We start from the raw sequence: 20,497 nt of genomic DNA on the forward strand, positions 1-20,497 counted from the left end.
AGCCTTCTTCTTGCTAAAATGCTAACAAAGGTAAATATGGGGGCAAGTTAATGTAGGAAGTGGGTGGCAGACCATGAAAGGACAATGTAGGGCAAGAGACTGGGTGGGGCAGGGAACAAGGCAGAATATTGGAAAAGGGGGGAGGAGAGGGACAGAGAGGAAAAGACTGGCAAGTTCCTCACCACGGGTTTAAGACAACTTAAGAGATATCCCCCTCCAAGCAGTAAATAGGGGAGGCTTGCAATTGTGTACACACATTTTAAGTTTAATTCTGAACCAGGCACTGCCTCAAAAACACTCAAAAACAGAGAGAGATTTAAAAAAATCTAAGATCTCATGGACTTCTGAGGGCCTTTACTCAACATTTTTGTATGCTTGGATTGGCAAAACTAGAGATTCCACAAAGCATCTAAATTTCTGCCGCTGAAAATCATCATCTTCAGAATTATTGAGAAAGGTTGGTTGTTAATATGGCAGAAATGAAGGATAAGAATAAATCTGCTAAGTAGCAGTACTCACAACCCCAAAGATTCAAAAATCATGAGTCAGACCCCCACACTTCCCCACCCACTTCAAAAACTGAAATTGTTTTAACAAGATAATATTGCGGTTTTCGTCCATCTTGATATTTCAACTCCCCTGCTCACCCCTTGAGAGCATGTGTGTCAAGTAACGGTCCCAATGGCTCCAAATGTATTAAGATTATTTTGTCCCCTGCTTCAGGAATTCTCACCCTCACATCTGCCCATTTCTGGGCCAGCAATCAATTCCCACCCACCCCCACACCTCTGCTCCTTCTGCAGCTCCTGGGGATGTTTGTCCCCCATCCCAGGTCTGAGGGTAGAGCCTGCAGCAGGACTCTTTCCAGGCTGGGAGGGGCAGCTCTAGAAGCTTCACTAGCTCTCCACCTTCCCAGGTCTGGTGTTATATTGGGGGGTGGGGGGGTGCTGTTCTATTGCTCAGAGTTCAGAGAGGGAAGGAGGGAGCACAGTGCTGGGCTCTTTTTCTTGTGCTGAAATGCTGGGCTCTTTTTGCTTCCTCTTCCCCACCTGTGAGAACTGTGTCAACTGCTTCCTGCAGCAGCTGTTCCCCAAGACCTAGGACAGTGGAGAAGGCAGTCAGAGGGGATTACCCTCACCAGGCAGGGCTGAAATTCGCAAAACCCCATATCACCGTGAGACTGGGTCCAATGCCAGCCAAACTCATGAGACTCTCAAATTCACAAGAGTTGACCACACAGGAGAAGTGCCTCCTGTTTAGCCACAACAATAGGAAGAATTTGGCTTTAAAGCAATCTTTGAAGTATCGCAACCCTTCCTCCCCCACCCCTAACATATACACACATACACAAATCCACAGGAAGTTCCTTCACTCTGCTGATTGGATTACAGCTACTTAGTGACAGACGAAAGAAAGAACATGGAATCTGACTGTAAATGACCCTGTGGGAATGCAAGAGCAGGTTGTCTGCATGGGGCCCCACTGAGAGGGAATTTTCGTCTCCTTACCTGACCTTGTTTGCAGGATTTATGACACAACAACATTATATGGTAAAGAGCAGACTGTCAGTCTGGGTTCAAAAATGGCTCTGCTAACATCCCGAAGATAAATTACAAATTCTTTGCCAGCTAAGTGAAGATCTTGAAAGAAAAGCAGACTGATGTCATGCACTAAAACCCCTTTCAGCATGTCCCTAATGCACTGTACAGCAAAGCCTGAGGCAGCTAAGTCACTGGCTGCAAGAGGACAAACCCTGGCATATCCCTCTGGGATGGTAAGATCTGGGAGAACCCATGGTGCACAAGGAATCTGCGTTAGGTGCTGCCTCCCATTCCTAATGCAAAATTCCTTTCCTGAAGTAGGAGAACTTGAACATTGCCACTGCCCAGCCACATATAAAGGTTGGGAATGTACCACTAGGCTATGCAAGTCCCCAGCCCTTCCCAAAGTGCTTCTGCAAAGACACTCTCCTGCTGAGCAAAGCCAAGCAGCAGCCAGTAGGAGAAATCTGCTTTTAGAAAAAAGGAAAGACTTGTTTCCCACAAGAGTGCAAACTGGTGCACAGAATTTAAAGAAACTGAACTAAGATGGAAAATAGCCCCAACCAATCTTAAGTATCATCTCCACGCCTCAGGGCCTTTAACCTATTTATCCTCATAACCTATTTATCCTCATAACCCCTCTGAGGTAGAGAAGTGCTATTTAACCACATTTTGCAGATGTACAGTTAATGCAGTATAACCCTCCTTGTATGGATGCAATTCTAATGGTGTAAAGGTATTTCATATCTGTAGAGCTATTCCCAATAAGGAAGGGAAGTAACTATACCAGTCACCATATGCCAGTATAACTTCACCCACACTAACACTTATAAACAGTAAAACTATTTTGGCTATAAAAAAAAAGTCACACTCCTAACCAAAATAATTATATCTGTAAAACTTTCATGTGTGGACCAGGACTATATGATTTGCCCACGGTCACACAGGAAGTCTGTGGTGGTGCATAGAATTGGAAGTGGTTCTCCCAAGTCCCATAGCAGGGCCCTAGGCACTGGACCATCCCTTCCTCTCAAATTATTGTTGGGGTTCTGTTTTCTCAGCAGAAGGAACTAAATCAAGTGCTTGGAAGAGCTTTGCACTAAACAAGGCCTCTGAACACATTTACCACAGAACAGCATAATAAAGTAGTCTGACTCCTTGTTTTGTTCCATCTATAGACGGCAAGGAAGAATGACCTGGGGCTAAGGAAGCGGACTGAGACTTCCAACTCTACTGGGCATAATGCTTCTGTACCATACAGAGGTGTTATGAGGATAACTTCAATAAATCAATGAATTTGAGACACTCCTATTACGGTGACAAATGTCATAGCAAAAACCTATGAAAGACAGACAGTTTCAAACTGAAGTCAGAGAACAAAACTTCTGGCCGAAAGATACAAGTTGAAAGCAATGTATGACACAGAAGTCATCCCTCTACATCTGACTTCATTTCTGCTCTAGCTGCTCCCTTGGTCTCCTCGATCTACACCTCTTACTAAGTCTGGAAAAGCTTTTAAATCAACACTTGACAACACTTTCCTTCTATTTCAAATCGCTCTTTAAAAAAGCATGCTGCTCCAAAAGTTCTGCTTAGATCCAAATCAGCGTCACCATACACAAGTTACACTGATTGTACTGTCTGTCTATTATGGAGATTTAAACAATAAGCTCTTCAAAAGTGTGTCTTTTATGTATGTTCACTACTGTAAAGTGCAAGTGAACATCTATGGCTATAAGCAGGTTTGCAAGGATTGGATTTTTATCGGTAAATGTAAGTAAACGTCGATTTTGCTGTACAAACCAAAGAAAAAAATATTTCCATCAATAATCAAAATTTGCACATAAGCAAAGTAAGAAAAATGCTGCTTGAGAACTTTATAGTTTGATTTAAGGATATTTACTTTGTATATTTTCACATGTGATATTGACAATTTGCATTTAAATGGTTATAAAGCTTTAATATTTTGAATCTCAGCATCTAAGGTCATTAAACATTTGACGCCTCAATTTCCCACAACTATGAAAATTTAAATAGATAAAAATTTTAAAAATGCTTAAAAATAAACACAGTATTACCCATTAAAATTCTTTAAAAAAAAACAAAACAATAAAAATTGAATTCTGCCAAGCCTAGCTATAAGTATTATATAGGCAGGCAATTTTTTTTTATGCCCGATTTTTTAATAAAAAGGTGACAGAAAGCTGCTTAGCATTTTGGGATGTCAGAATACCTCCTGCAAGATAGAGAGATTAGTAAAAAAGAACAGGAGTACTTGTGGCACCTTAGAGGCTTACAAATTTATTTGAACATAAGCTTTCATGGGCTACAGCCCACTTCATCAGATACATGCAGTGTAAAATACAGTAGGACGATTTTATACACACAGAGAACATGAAACAATGGGTGTTACCATACACACTGTAACGAGAGTGATCAGTTAAGGTGAGCTATTACCAGCAGGAGAGTGGGGGGAAAAAGCCTTTTGTAGTGATGATCAAGATGGGCCATTTCCAGCAGCCGACAAGAACGTATGAGGAACAGTGGAGGGGGTGGGGGAGAAATAAACATGGGGACATAGTTTTACTTTGTGCAATGACCCATCCACTCCCAGTCTTTATTCAAGCCTACGTTAATGGTGTCCAGTTTGCAAATTAATTCCAATTCAGAAGTCTCTCACTGGAGTCTGTTTTTGAAGTTTTTTTGTTGTAATATTGCAACTTTTAGGTCTGTAATCAAGTGACCAGAGAAATTGAAGTGTTCTCCAACTGGTTTTTGAAAGTTATAATTCTTGATGTCTGATTTGTGTCCATTTATTCTTTTACGTAGAGACTGTCCAGTTTGGCCAATGTACATGGCAGAGGGGCATTGCTGGCACACGATGGCATATATCACATTGGTAGATGTGCAGGTGAACAAGCCTCTGATAGTGTAGCTGATGTGATTAGGTCCTATGATGGTGTCCCCTGAATAGATATGTGGGCACAGCTGGCAACGGGCTTTATTGCAAGGACAGGTTCCTGGGTTAGTGCTTTTGTTGTGTGGTTGCTGGTGAGTATTTGCTTCAGGTTGGGGGGCTGTCTGTAAGCAAGGACTGGCCTGTCTCCCAAGATCTGTGAGAGTGATGGGTCGTCCTTCAGGATAGGTTGTAGATCCTTAATAATGCGTTGGAGGGGTTTTAGTTGGGGGCTGAAGGTGACAGCTAGTGGCGTTCTATTATTTTCTTTGTTGGGCCTGTCCTGTAGTAGGTGACTTCTGGGTACTCTTCTGGCTCTGTCAATGTTTTTTTTCAATTCAGCAGGTGGGTGTTGTAGTTGTAAGAAGGCTTGATAGAGATCTTGTAGGTGTTTGTCTCTGTCTGAGGGGTTGGAGCAAATGCAGTTGTATTGCAGAGCTTGGCTGTAGACAATGGACCATGTGGTGTGGTCTGGATGAAAGCTGGAGGCATGTAGGTAGGAATAGCGGTCAGTAGATTTCCGGTATAGGGTGGTGTTTGTGTGACCATCACTTATTAACAGTGTCCAGGAAGTGGATCTCTTGTGTGGACTGGACCAGGCTGAGGTTGATGGTGGGATGGAAATTGTTGAAATCATGGTGGAATTCCTCAAGGGCTTCTTTTCCATGGGTCCAGATGATGAAGATGTCATCCATGTAGCACAAGTAGAGTACGGGCGTTAGGGGAAGAGAGCTGAGGAAGTGTTGTTCTAAGTCAGCCATAAAAATGTTGGCATACTGTGGGGCCATGCGGGTACCCATAGCAGTGCCGCTGATTTGAAGGTATACATTGTCCCCAAATGTAAAATAGTTGTGGGTGAGGACAAAGTCACAAAGGTCAGCCACCAGGTTTGTCATGACATTATCGGGGATACTGTTCCTGACGGCTTGTAGTCCATCTTTGTGTGGAATGTTGTGTGGGATGTGAGGGCTTCTACATCCATAGTGGCTAGGATGGTGTTTTCAGGAAGATTACCGATGGATTGTAGTTTCCTCAGGAAGTCAGTGGTGTCTCGAAGGTAGCTAGGAGTGCTGGTAGCGTAGGGCCTGCGGAGGGAGTCTACATAGCTAGACAATCCTGCTGTCAGGGTGCCAATGCCTGAGATGATGGGGCGTCCAGGATTTCCAGGTTTATGGATCTTGGGTAGTAGATAGAATATCCCAGGTCGGAGTTCCAGGGGTGTGTCTGTGCGGATTTGATCTTGTGCTTTTTCAGGGAGTTTCTTGAGCAGATGGTGTAGTTTCTTTTGGTAACCCTCAGTGGGATCAGAGGGTAATGGCTTGTAGAACGTGGTGTTGGAGAGCTTAGTGGGCACAGTGCTTGATGGTGGGGCCAAACGTGCTAGGCAAATCATTTATAAACACTGGTACTTATTTAACAACCACATCCTGCATGTGATATAAATAATATTCACTATGTTTTTTTTATATCTGGCAGCAAGAAGGTAACAACTGAAGGCAAAGGGAATTTTACACTAACCAGGTACATGATGAATCCTTACTCAACCTCCCACAAAGATGATTCAAAAGCAGTCCTCAACTGACAGTCATCCAGCCCTCAGAAGAATGCATGAAATCCATCTCCATTTCCTACTGTAATAACCTGCCACCGTTTTAATGGTTAAGTCACTCACCTACTACCACCAACAGACTCTGCTGGCAGGATTACTCGAGAGGCAAAACAAAAAACAGCCCACTCATGAGTTGGGGCATTAGTCATTTCATATCTTTGCAGTACATGAATAGACTAGCAGACAGGAAGACACTCTAAATAAGGCAAGGAAACCTTTAACAATCTGTTAAACAAAAGATTCCCAAATTAAACAATCCAGCTGTCCTTCATCAATTAGATCAGTTACATGACAAGGTAAAAATTGTTTTATCATCTTGGCATTTAAAATAAATCTGAACTGAAGAGTTCTGTTTTAAATGAGTAAACATTTAACCAGCATTTGAAAATACTGCTCTAAAGCTAGAGAAGGCAGCAATGAGGGGGAATAAAAATCAATTTAAAAAAGAATACAAAAAAAGTCAGAATTTTATTTAAAATTGGCTTTGTTTTAATTAAGTTTTTTTTTTTAATTAAATAGGTTTAGCAATCTAGTTAAGGCCTTAACTTACTATAATTATTAAAATAATTCAAACTGTATATAAAAATAATATTAAGCAGACATGTTCACTTCCAAATTTTATAGAAACTCAAGCCATTGAACTGGTAGAAGCCACTGGCTAAGCATCTGGAATCAGAATTTACTGAAGTGCTAAGCCAGATTTTGATATCAACATGTTTTAAATGGCTACCAACCAATGAGAAACAACTTTTGTTTACAAAAATAACTGAAAAGTAAAAATGTATAACACAACATAAAAATCCATTATGTAGATCAAGATTTCCCACTTGCAGATTTAAATCGTAACTAAAATCAGTGATTTAAATTGCTTTGATTAAAATCAATCCACCCTGGCAGCACTACAGTTTCTATTTCTGTCAGCTTACACTGCTACTCTCCCTGGTAGATGTTCTGTGAGAAGATGTGCAATTCGACAGAAAAGACGTAACTATGAATGAGCCTGTAAAGTAGCACTTGCTCAGAGCTGCATAGAGGTTATGAGCTCAGACACTCCCATCACTGGTGGGGGCTGATTCAAGGCAGTTGCAGAGATCTGACTACAGACCAATGTCAATTCACTACCATGAAACAACCAATTCCCTGCCATGCTCTAGTGACGTTTTGAAGGCAGAGGAGAAAAGAGGTGCTAATGTTTTAGGGAAATTAAGTTATTAAGAAGCTTCCCAATAACTTGTACTCTATACTAGCTTTCATTTTGCAGAAGGCAGGCCTGGGCACTGAAAGTGAGCTCTCTTGCCTCATCAACCCTAACCCCATCATACGCTCATTCTATCCAAAGAATGACTTGAGAATCTTGGTCTGGGTTTATACAGTTTACTCTGAATGCTGGGTTACACACCACTAATGTTTCTATGCAACAAGCAAGACAGCTGTCCTGTTTACTCCAGTGTGTGAATTAAGACCATGAACTGCTGTGTAAAGGTAGTAAGGTCAGGCTTGACAAAGCCCTGGCTGGGATGATTTAATTGGGGATTGGTCCTGCTTTGAGCAGGGGGTTGGACTAGATGACCTACTGAGGTCCCTTCCAACCCTGATATTCTATGATTCTAAGGTACAAGGTATAGCTCTTCCCAAGAGATTATCCACTCTGGAAAAAAGTCAAGCTTAGATAAGATGTACCCTTGGCAAGTATTCTTCTATGTATTAGGTCGGACCTCACGTCCCACCTGGAGTACACCCTGAGCTGCTCAACTGAGCCAAAAAAACATTACTTGGTTCTACTGATCTAGTTTTATTACAGACATAAAAGCTATCAGATGTTCAAACTGCCTTTACTTCTCCATACCCACATACACCTTTTAACAGAACATTAAATCAAAAACTAACGCTGAAGGAAATGCAGCTTTCCTGTAAGTGCTATAGCAAGCAAAAGCAAATACCCCAGCTGAGCTTCCAAGACAATGACGGCAGTTAACAAGAACTGAACGGTCTGGAGCAGGGGTGGGCAAACTACAGGCCACGGGCCATGTCTGGCCCGTCAGACATTTTAATCCGGTCCTCGAGCTCCTGCCAAGGAGCGGGGTCTGGGGCTTGCCCCACTCCGGCAGTCCAGCCGGAGAGCAGGGTTGGGGGCTTGCCCCGCTCTGCACAGCTCCCAGAAGCAGCAGCATGTCTGCCCTCTGGCTCCTACGCATAGGTGCAATCAGAGCTCCACACACCACCCCCGCAGTTCCTATTGGCTGGGAACCACAGCCAATGGGAGCTGCAGGGATGGCGCCTGCGGACGGGACAGCACACAGAGCCGCCTGGCCACGCCCTCCTGCATCCCAAACCCCAGACCCACCCCAGAGCCTGCACCCCCCAGCTGGAGCCCTCACCCCCCCCACCTCGACCCCCTACCCCAGCCTGGAGCCCCCGCCCACACCCTGAACGCCTCATTTCTGGCCCCACCGCAGAGCCCACACCCCCAGCCAGAGCCCTCCCGCCCTCCAACCCCAATTTTATGAATATTCATGGCCCGCCATACAATTTCCATACCCAGATGTGGCTCTCAGGCCAAAAAGTTTTCCCAACTCTGGTCTGGAGCTACTTCAGAACTTTACTTAAAGTTTTGAGAAAATATGGTTCTAAATGACCGATACCTTTCTTACACCAGTCAGAAAGACACCAACAGATACTGACATCTAGAGGACTTCAACTAGGATTTGACTGAAAGTCCCATCCTCCATACAGAAAGGAGTCCAGCTGGGAGAGTGCACAATTTTCTCAAACCATCTATACATGGGAAGGGAACAGAGTTTTTAAAAGTCTAAATAAACTGCTGTTCCATTCAGTATCTAGACATAAAATAAAGCAGTTAAAGGATTCAGATTTTGCAACATTAATAACCTGGCCTTATATTCTGTGGCTGTCTAAAATATAGATGAAGCTGGCTATTGTAGTATATGACTTGCTCCTAGAACAATGACCTCCTTTCCCTCCCCTTCCCCAAATCAATGTGGTTACAATTACTTCAGTCATTTGATAACCATATGCCTAAAATGCAAACACACTGGGAGCAAAACTGCCTATTACATGTGTCACATTGCTTTAAGTATCTGAAAGGGGACTGGTATTGGCTTCACCTCACAGGCTATTATTAGCTGTAGAACACACAGTGCATCCACAATTTGCTTTCTAGAAAGGCTACATGCCTATCATTCTCTACATTGTAAGTGAAGAAACTTCTAGCGTATTCTTAGAGAAAAAGTGGTTAAGGTAATTGTGATGGGTTCCCCCCACTCAGGGTGCCACCAGGAACTGGGGTACCACTGTGCCCCCGAGCCACCAGCTTGGGCTCCCACTCACCCTGCAATGCTGTGACAAGCTGCAGACACACTCCCAGTCTCACACTTTCACCAGCACACAGGTAGGGACATACCCAACTGTAATAACATGCAGTCAGGCTCTCTGACCAGCCCCCGCAATGGAAGACTAGACAGCTAGGGCACTAACCAGCTTCACAGGCAGACACCGTATCTGGAGGCTAAAGCCAAAATTATACTGTCTTGCGCTACACAGAGATCTGTAAAGCATAAGCTCATGAAATTCGCCCTCTCCCTCAATGTGGAGAGGAATATACACAGCTTTCTGCCCCAAATTATGGATTTCCACACGCTGGGTTTAGACAAAACAAAACAAGTTTAACAACTACAAAAAAGATAGATTTTAAGTGATAGCAAGGAATAGCAAACAGATCAACACAGATTACCTAGCAAATAAAACAAAAACACAATCTAAAGCTTAATATATTAAAGAAATTGGATATGAATAGCAAATTCTTACCCTAAATCAGAGGTCTCAAACTCAAATGACCACGAGGGCCACATGAGGACTAGTACATTGGCCCGAGGGCCGCATCACTAACCCCCCCGCCCCGCTGCCCCAGCCCCACCCCCACTCCACTCCTTCCATGAGGCCCCGCCCCTGCCCCACCTCTTCCCAGCCCCCATTCCAACCCCTTCCCCAAAATCCATAGTTCACAGAAAGGCTCCAACACTTTAAACAAATAGATTCCAATTTTTATATATGATTAAATAAACTCTGCATTTAATCTCACAAAATAAGTGCTACTTCAGTGGTAGACAGTCATGTGGTTTCACCAGAGAAAAGACTCAGTTTGGCTCCACTGGTAGCAAGCACAAGGTAATTCTCCATGTGCACGGCTGAGTTTTGAAATACATTGTACAGCAATTCCAGACTTGACAAAACAAAATCTTTCCACAGAGTTTGCATAGAATCATAGAACTGGAAGGGACCTCAAGAGATCATCTAATCCAGTCCCCTGCACTCAAGGCAGGACTAAGTATTATCTAGACCATCCCTGACAGGCGTTTGTCCAATCTGCTCTTAAAAATCCCAAATGATGGAGATTCTACAACTCCCTAGGCAATTTATTCCAGTGCTTAACCACTCTGACAGTTAGGAAGTTTTTCCGAATGTTCAACCTAAACTGCCCTTGCTGCAATTTAAGCCCATTGCTTCTTGTCCTATCCTCAGAGGTTAAGAACAACAATTTTTCTCCCTCCTCCTTGTAACAACCTTTTATGTACTTGAAAACTGTCCTGTCCCCTCTCAGTCTTCTCTTCTCCAGACTAAACAAACCCATTGTTTCAGTCTTCCCTCAAAAGTAATGTTTTCTAGACCTTAAATCATTTTTGTTGCTCTTCCCTGGACTTTCTCCAATGTGTTCATATCTTTCCTGAAATGTGGCGCCCAGAACTGGACACAGTACTCCAGATGAGGCCTAATCAGCGCGGAGTAGAACAGAAGAATTACTTCTCGTGTCTTGCTTACAATACTCCTGATAATACATCCCAGAATGATGGATGTTTGTTTTGCAACAGTGTTACACTGTTGACTCACATTTAGCTTGTTACCCACTATGACCCCCAGATCCCTTTCCGCAGTACTCCTTCCTAGGCAGTCATTTCCCATTTTGTATGTGTGCAACTGATTGTTCCTTCCTAAGTGGAGGACTTTGCATTTGTCCTTATTGACTTTCATCCTGTTTACTTCAGACCACTTCTCCAGATCATTTTGAATTTTAATCCCATCCTCCAAAGCACTTGCAACCCCACCCATCTTGGTATCGGCCGCAAACTTTATAAGTGTACTCTCTCTGCCATTATCTAAATCATTATCTAAACCACTGCAATACAATAACAAGTTACTACATCGCAGGGCCCTTGTCACAAGAGACCATCCATGACACGTTTTATAGAAACTGTCAATTACATGAATATGCAGCTAGGCAACGTTTTTCTGGAACTAAGAAACAAGATAACATCTTGACCTGCACTCAGATGTTTGTCAATCATTATATTTGAAACTTTCTGTAGAAGAACACTAAGACCTCTTCCCTTTCAAGATGCCATCAACACCCCCTCTCCCCCCCGCACTGACCCCAGTGGAAGAGAAGCCATAGTGCTTGCTTTAGGTAAGATAGTCACTTCTGATATTAAAGGGAACAGCTGAGAGCAGCTTGGCTTCACTATCTTTCGGGATATTGGGAAGCAGCAGCCACTTTGAAAGAGGGCATCTTTGCTTAAGCTCAGCCTTAACCTCATTCTTATTGAGAGCAAAAGATGGCAGCCATATTGTTCTTCATGGAATTCTTTGTAGAAGAATTCTTCAGAATTTGCTGAAGGAGAAAAGTTTGGGTATAACCGCCAACGATAAACAATTTGAAATGTGTAGCTAGAGAAACATGGGAGGCAGGATGGAGAGAAAACTAGTACTTGGTTATATGCAGGGGAATGCAGAGGCTAGGAGCTGTAAGAAACTGGACAATATATGCTCTGGCTACTTAGCATTGTTCTAAAAAAAAGATAAAGCAGCCACAGCATACTGGCAAATCTGACTCTTCCCCCCCCCAAAATCACCTGAAGTTAAAGCTTTTAGGTTACTGTTCATATTTCTAATTGAGTATAAATTAGTAATACCTTATGAGTTTTAGTGTTCTTATACCATATTTTTCTACAATGCAATTGCCACATAAAAACTATGACAGGTTTCAGAGTAACAGCCGTGTTAGTCTGTATTCGTAAAAAGAAAAGAAGTACTTGTGGCACCTTAGAGACTAACCAGTTTATTTGAGCATGAGCTTTCGTGAGCTACAGCTCACTTCATCGGATGCATAGCATATCGTGGAAACTGCAGAAGACATTATATACACACAGAGACCATGAAACAAAACTTCCTCCCACCCCACTCCCCCGCTGGCAACAGCTTATCTAAAGTGATCATCAAGTAGAGCCATTTCCAGCACAAATCCAGGTTTTCTCACCCTTCCCCGCCCCCCCCCCACACACATACAAACTCACTCTCCTGCTGGCAACAGCCCATCCCCCTTTGAAACCCCTCTTTATAATGCGCATGTTGCCAGCTGGGGAGTGGGGTGGGAGGAAGTTTTGTTTCATGGTCTCTGTGTGTATATAATGTCTTCTGCAGTTTCCACGATATGCTATGCATCCGATGAAGTGAGCTGTAGCTCACGAAAGCTCATGCTCAAATAAACTGGTTAGTCTCTAAGGTGCCACAAGTACTCCTTTTTTTTTTTTTTTTTTTTTATAAGAACTATGCTGAACCAGAGTTGAGGTTCAGTATATATCAGTAACTCAAGGGTAAAAAACCATTTCAAACCCCGGAAATTAAGGCTGTCTACTCTACACAGCTTTTAGCGACATGGCTGTGTCGCTACAGCCGTGCCGCTAAAAGGCGAGCAGTGCAGCCGCTGTTTCTCGGCTCTCCTGCTGACAAAAAACTTCCACCCCCAATGAGCGGCGTTTTCATTGTGGGCAGGAGAGCACTCCTACCAACAAAGCGCTGTTCACACTGGTGCTTGTCGCCAGCAAAACTTTTGTCTTTCAGTTGCCAGTGCAGACATAGAGTAAGAGTTAATATTAAATTTAAATTTTTTTAAAAAAATCTAAACACGTTATGGTAAAGAAATGAACAGTTAAAGCAACCTTAATTACACCCAGTAGTGACACCCAAAGGAAAAACTGACTTTTGAAGAGAGATTTTTTTTCAGTTTCATCTAATCTGCGGTTACAAACACTGTTATGTACCAATCATAGCTGTATGGTTATTGCATGACATCACTAAAAGGCAGAGTGTCATGCAGTCAAGATGCATGTTGCAGTTTATGCTTCTGAGAACTTAGTTTCAGGATGCCTGTTTGCAGGCTCAGCAAAACTAATACACCACCAGTTCTCATCTGGATGGTTCTTCAACAACCAGAAGGACTAGATTTCTTTAATTAAATACATGAAGTGCTGAGACCAGAGCTTAGAAGTTCAAGCCTGTTTTATTGCCTGATTATACACCACCTCAGGTTGAAGAGTGACATCTGCTCGTAAGCAGAAAGATAATACTTTCCTGAGTTTTGAGAAGGGGACAAGGGATGATGCGAAGACTCATTCTAGAGCACTATCTCTAAATTTTGATGTGACTGGTTACCCGTGTATATAAAATTAATGAAGTTGCCTACTCAATTAAGGAATCACACATTCAAATATTCAGACAGCCCAATGTATCCCGATACACCATTAAGAATGGTAAAATGCCAACCCAGTGCAGAATACTCCACTCAACTATCTGTCACACATACAAATTCCTTGAGACAAGGAAGAGCATGGACTCTGGAGTACAACACACAAACCAAGCTGAAAGAAAAAATTAGGCATTACTGTGACACTAAACACATACACCTCCTCCAACAAAGGGTTTAATGTGCCTGTTGTCTGTATTACTTCTTTTGGTTTAACAAACCTACATACAATTGCTTCTATCATCCCAGCAACAACTGATGTGGTTACCCAGATCAGCACAAACACACAACTAGAATCCCCAGCGACAAAGATTACTTCACTTTACTGACTGGATACTATACTGACAAAAAGACAATCCAGTAATAAAATGCTTTAACACAGAAGCACAGCTATAAAAAATGCTACCAACAAGGCGATACTATGTAATCAAGAGATTAGCAAAAAGTATTCATAGGGAAAATGCTGCAAGACTTTGGCACACATGGACTTACAGACTGACAGGATCGTGAAAAAACGCTGAAAACTAGAAAGCAAGTGCTTAAACAATTAGCAATTAGAAAAGAATCAAAATAGGCAGACACAGGCATACAGGTCCAGCAGAAGATTTTAATAAAATTAAATGAAGAAAAGGTTAAGGAGGATAGAAAGAACAATCATGTCTCTGAATGCAAGTTGACCCAGTCTTTCCTGCACATGTCTGGAAATGTGGCACAAAGTATGTGCTGATCACATTTTACTGCTTAAATTAATTAGGTTTAATTCCTCTGAAAAAGGTTTTGTTCTGGTTTAAAGCACCCATGCTGCTGAGCCTCCTCATTTAAATGAAATATTGGAAACCAACTTCAAACCAAACACTACTCAGAGCTTTAACAGTCAGTCCTGATTTTAGCTGATCTAAAATTGACCTTTTGTTCCATGATGCACAAAATAAAAATAAACTTTGAAGAAAACATTTTTTCCCTGCTAGTGGGTCAAAGACATAAGACGGGTCAGTGGAAATAGGTGGAGTGTTTGGCCAGACATGTAGTTTCCTCTTTCTTTTGTAAAGATAAATCCTGTTCTATATGAAAACATCAAGAAGATGATGGGACAAAGAGGAAAAGGGAGAGCTCCTCGAGCTCCACACAGAACCACACCTTCCAGGAACCTAAGCTAGAACTATTTTTGCTAAACATTAGTAACATACTCAAAAGCAGAAACAGACATACCGTTCTTAAAAAAAAGAGAAAGTGAGTTTGGAGGGAGACGGGAATACTCTGGTTCTTATATATAATTTGCTGGTTTATCTGGCTTGTCTTCTTGAAGGAGACTAACAGTTTTGGCTAAGGATATTTTGTGTGGAAGCTGAAGTGTGCACTATACTTCCACTGGAAGATGTAAGTTTACCACTTCCAACTAGTTATCCCACATTCTTTCAAAAAGTTTGCATGTGGTCTGCATCAACCTGTTGTAGAACATATGAATTAAAAGGAGCTACTTTGGAAGTGCTGCTGGTTCTGGGGTATTTCAATCTGCCACACTGATTATTTGACAAAAAGATTATTCTGACATCAAACTGCACTCAGTTATTGAGGCTGTATATAAACCAGGTTATGTTTTGGTTTAATTTTGGAAATTAGCTACATTTGGAGAGTCTTCAGATCAAGCTGGTACCCCCACAATCACCAGTTGTAATTGGACTTCAGAATCTTCCATGTATGACTTTACCATGCAATCAACAGCATTTTGGCTAATCCTGTAACCAGTTCCACTCCAGAAGATCCTGAAAGCCAGACTATAGAGCACTGCCATCAACAGCAGATCAGTCTAGTGGATGAGGCACAGTAACTGGTTCCCCCCACCTTCAAGAATGTTAATCTATTAAACATTTAGATGTTCAGCTGTAAATCACACTGAACTTCTAGCATAACTGGAGAATAGCTAGAGCTGGACTTGATTAGGAGGTTCTCCTAAATCCAGGTGTAAGAATACCCTAGATCTAGAAGGAGAAAAAGAAAATATTTGGCTTGTTCTGTCAGAGACATCAAGAAACTGCAGGGTAACAAAGCGTCTAGTTCAGCCAGAATCTTCTTCCACAATTTCAGTCTCACAGTTGCAGCACAGGGAGGAATTTCCTAACTTCTTCACTGAGAAATAGCTGTTGGATTAAAACCAGTCTGTCCCTCTGTATGAAGGCTGTGTCTGAGCTGGAGGCTACGAATGCTTTCCACTCCCAGGGGTAACGAACAGCTAGATTACTGCTCCAGGGGACTCACACAAAGCCCGAGGCCGAAGAGACTACTTTTCCTGCTTGCTTTAGGGGACAGGGCATACTTTGTGCGTCCGGGTACAGCGCATGCATTAATCAACTGCATGTTAATTAAACGCAACATCAGCGTTTCATGCAGATCTGAAGATTAATAGACAAAGTCTTGTCACGTTCTAGAAAATATTCCTACCAGAAAAATAAAATTTCACCTTGATTGATACAATTGCAAAGAATTTTGGGAGCAATTTATTAAAGGTCTTAAAACAAACAATACATGAAAAATACATTCAAACATCAGTAAAACAAGGACATTAAAGCTGCTGCCATCCTTAAATTCACCTGCTGTGACAAAGCAGGTATATCAGCCCGAGAATGGTAAAGGCCCTTTTCCCCATGAACTGAAAAGAGATTATCTCTGGTCAACTAGGGACCTTTGAGCCCAATTAAGGGCTGCCTGTGACCTCTAAAAACCCCTTTTCTGGGGAGAGGAGCAGGTGCGAGGGGAGGTAAGCTGCAGCTGGACTAGTGGCAGCAATGAAAAAGGCTTCTCCTAAGTGGAAGACTTGCTCCTCTCCCTATAGGGCAAGCAACCAAACTAACAGACTGCTTGGGGGAAGGACTGGCACCCAGAGGCCACCATAATGAGCCAATACCACAGAGAAAGATCAGGAAAAGCTATTCTCTTTTTTGTTATGATCTTGTTACTTTGTTTAGCTGAAAAGTACTCCTTGAAAATATGGAAGAATACAAACCGAAATGAGGAATAACAACTCTCCAGAGTGGGTCTGATTTACTTCAGAGCCATCCCCCATTGCCAGAGCGGCAAATACTGTGCCCAGCAAGGCAAAAGAGATGCCTTGCCACACTAGCACTATTCAGTTATGGTGCACAACAGTGTTCTTCAAACTAGATCTGAAGTGGAAAAGTAAACTTCAATACAAAGTCACAATCTTAACTGAATTTTCTTGCTTTAAAATAAAGCTGAAGCCCAGAACAAAGCAATTATCTGAATTTAATTTGAATATGATATAGTTCATCACAGTGAAAATGTGGCTTACAAAAATTAACCATTGAACTTTTCTCAGCAACCCATCCCATCCATTACAAGCTTGTCATAAATAGAGTTGTGGTTCCATGCAATTCAAACATAAATTATGTTTTGGTTAATCTTAAATTTCTAGTACATCAAGCTAGTCTACAGTGAAGGCTATGGGGCTGGAAAGTATGGTACTGAAAAAAGCCTCTTTTTTTGGTAGAAGTGTGGACAAGACTTCCGTAAAAAAAAACACAAAAAAACCCACAACATTACACACTTTCATTCTCTTTCCCCAACTCCACGGGTTCTTTCTAGATTTCAATAAAGTTAACAAATTGAACTTGCTCTCAAGGAGGAGGGGGAAAGTTGCTTCAGGATTGAGAAAACTGTATCTTTTACAAGTTTCAGCTGGAACACTATATTTCATATAATTGTATCATACCTCCTTCACACTTTAGAACATAGAAATTAAAAATATATGATTGTATAGGTAAAACTAAATATTGCCTTTTGCTCTCTACATCTATCAAAAAATTCCACTCACCTGAATGCCTCAAGTCAGAAAAAAGCTAGTTTAAATCCTAAAGCACCCCCTGAAAGCTGGCATACGCTGGGGTCAAAGATACTCTACTGGGAACTGTCCTGCTGCTAGCAGCACAGAAAATTTTAACCTCAATGAATCACAACAGAAGTTTCCCAACCAAATCTATCCATCACAAAAAGGACACACGGAAATCTCTCCAAACTTAGTATAAGTGTCTTCCAAGATAGGCATGTTCCAAATTATTCTGGGCTTCAAACACTATGCACTTACAACTGGAACCAGTTGGGAGCATATATTTGCCAGTCTACTCCAGCTAAAAGATAGGCAGCCATGTTCTATACTAGCTAAAATGACCAGACACTAAAGATAGGTTGTGCTTAGACTATGAGTCACTTGTAAAAAGTCCTCCTTTATCAGACAAAAATGGCTGTAATCTCTTCATCAGCTGAAGATGAAAAAAGGCACTTCGGGTCACTACGGCAAGTGGGGAACGTAAGACCCTGGAACAGCAAGCCATTTTGACAAAAAGGCAGACAGAGCCCCATAATTTCTCTCAATACCTCAATTCACTATCACCTGCCAACCAGCATCATATCCATTTGTCTGGGTGGATCTTAACACCACTGGTTTTCATACCCTACCGAGGCGAGATGTGGGAAAAGCAAGGCAACTACAGAACTGAACTCCAATGAACAATCTAGGAGAAGTTATACTAACAGTAGCTCAAATTCTCCGTCTTTCATGATAGCTCCACATACATGATGAATCTGAGGGAAGATCTGGGGGGGAGAGAGAGATTATTTGCCCAATATAATCCTTTTACAATCTTTGAACTAAGTAGAGGAAGCCACCACAAAGAGACTCCACCCATCCTTACCAGATTCAAACAAGCTATGAAAACAGGGATTATATCAGTACATCATATCAGCTCTAGCTGTAAGAGACACTAATAACTATTTCAGAACATTCAAAAAATGTTCAAATATTAAGGCTTTATGGGCTTTGAAAAAATATTTTTCTGGTACAAAAACTTGGCACCTGGATTTTCCCCCTTGAACAGTGGGATAGTGAAGAAAGTCACTACTACAAAAAGGCTACAGAAACACAAAATCTGAAAAACCTCAGCAACTCATTCTTAAATGGAACAAGAGACTTGGAGCCACGCAAGACTCTGTTCTACTAAAACTTATGTCTATTTCCTGCACCAAGAACTCTAAACCAAGCTATTTCAGTTGAGGACAAATCCAATCTCGGGACTCATTTTCTTTAGAATTATGCTTCTACAAAGAACTCTCATTTGGCTAAAAAGAGGTGAAATATGGTATGTGTCAATAGCATAATTGTTGCAAAGTTACAAGACTTAGAGAAGTTATGGGAGGCTTCTGGGATATAGTAAAAGTTAAGCAGAATATGAAGGATTCATATGAGTTGTTTGATCAGAGATACAGCCTCCCACCTTCAAAACAGCATTTCTGATGAAAAGGCACTCCACAGAAGCTGAAAGATATGAACAACAAATCTTCTCTGGCACCTGTAGGAGGTTCTATTTCAGAGTCTAAGCTGACCCCCTAGTGCTGCTCAGCACTTACTTTTCACAAAGGACCAAAACCAAACTCTGTACTTTCCATAGAAAAGCTTCAGACATTTACCCATTTATCAGACAGAAACTGAATAAATGACAGTAGGCAACGTCTTCCATCCATTCATGTAGCAAACAAACTGAAGAGACAGCAATGAGATGAAAAAAAACAAAATAAAGAGACAGCCAAAAGCTAGATGTCTGCACAGCTTTAGCTAGATTTACTACTTCATTTTTCTTTTTTAGACCCTAGGCAAAGAGACAGAGTTGCAGTATCTAAGTCTACTCCAGAGAATTCAGGTCTGAGGGAAAAGCACCATATCAACAGCCAAATACTGCTCATATAGGGGCAGCACACTAGTCTAATTAAACTACTTAAGACAGCAAGCTCTTTGGGGCAGGGACTGTTTTTGTTATCTGTATGTCCAGCACAAAAGGGTCTCCGTCTGGAGCTCCCAAGTGTAATAATAATACTAATACAAAAGAATAATCTGACGTAAGCGAACTGTGAGTCAGACTCAGATTCTGTGAAGATGAAAGGCAGAAAAAAACGTTTTTTGTTTTTTTTTGGTCCCAAAGAAACTAACATACATTACAGAGATTCCCATAGCAACTTCTTCGTATGTCTCCTACCTAAAGTATAAATCAGAGTTAAAACAAGTTTTCATTCAGTCTAAGCCTCTATATCAAACAGAATCTTTCATTGCTGGTGCAGGTCTCTACCTAAACCAAGCTTTTCTAGGTGGATTAAAACTTTAGGCCAGAGTAGATCTCTGTCTGGGTTAGACTCCAAGGCTAAAGGGATTATTTCAGGGTAGGAGCAAGTCTTTCAAAGCTGAAACATGCCTTAGACTTAGTAAACTTGGTTTAAGCAATCATAACGGGAGAAGACCTCTGTCTAAAGGTTTGCCTATACATGGAAATTATCTGGAATAAGGTATGGTATAAATTCAAAGTGGATTAACTATTCCTGATTTCCTCCATGAGTGGATGCTCTTATTCTAGAATGAGTGCCTTATTCCAAGTTACTTTAATTCAGTTAAGATCATATGGAATAAGGCACTATTATTCTGGAATAAGATCACCCAAACACGGAGTTAATCAGGAATAGCTATTCTGGAATAACTCCCTGTGTAAACAAGCCCTAAAATAAATTCCAGAGCTTCACTGATTAGTTCAAAGACAGGTAAAGTTTTACCGCTCTTAAACTCCACCCTCACTGAACTCCAGCAAAAGACCACTTCACCAAGGAGACTATTCACTGGAAGCAATGCACATCTAAGAGAAGAATTTGATCCTCACAGAGATCTTTCAGAGCTTCTAACCAGAAAAAAGTCCTGAAAGTAGAAATTCAAATGTACAAAATGGTCAAGAGCCCAAATGGTTATT

The 20,497-nt window shown here is 41.6% G+C and overlaps 1 protein-coding gene and 1 long non-coding RNA gene across 9 annotated transcripts in view; both read right to left on the reverse strand.

Moving 5' to 3' along the window:
- The window catches only part of GSK3B (glycogen synthase kinase 3 beta), a 273,947-nt gene that overhangs the window by 225,518 nt on the left and 27,932 nt on the right, over positions 1 to 20,497 (reverse strand). The gene's annotated exons all lie outside the window — the stretch shown is intronic.
- LOC122464178 lies at positions 5,713 to 18,135 on the reverse strand. Its single transcript, XR_006288107.1, has 2 exons — positions 18,106 to 18,135; positions 5,713 to 5,839 (listed from the first exon to the last, which is right to left on the reverse strand). It is a non-coding gene; the product is annotated as an uncharacterized LOC122464178 (long non-coding RNA).

Source organism: Chelonia mydas, chromosome 1 (assembly GCF_015237465.2).
Source record: "Chelonia mydas isolate rCheMyd1 chromosome 1, rCheMyd1.pri.v2, whole genome shotgun sequence".
Taxonomy (NCBI): Eukaryota; Metazoa; Chordata; order Testudines; family Cheloniidae; genus Chelonia; species Chelonia mydas.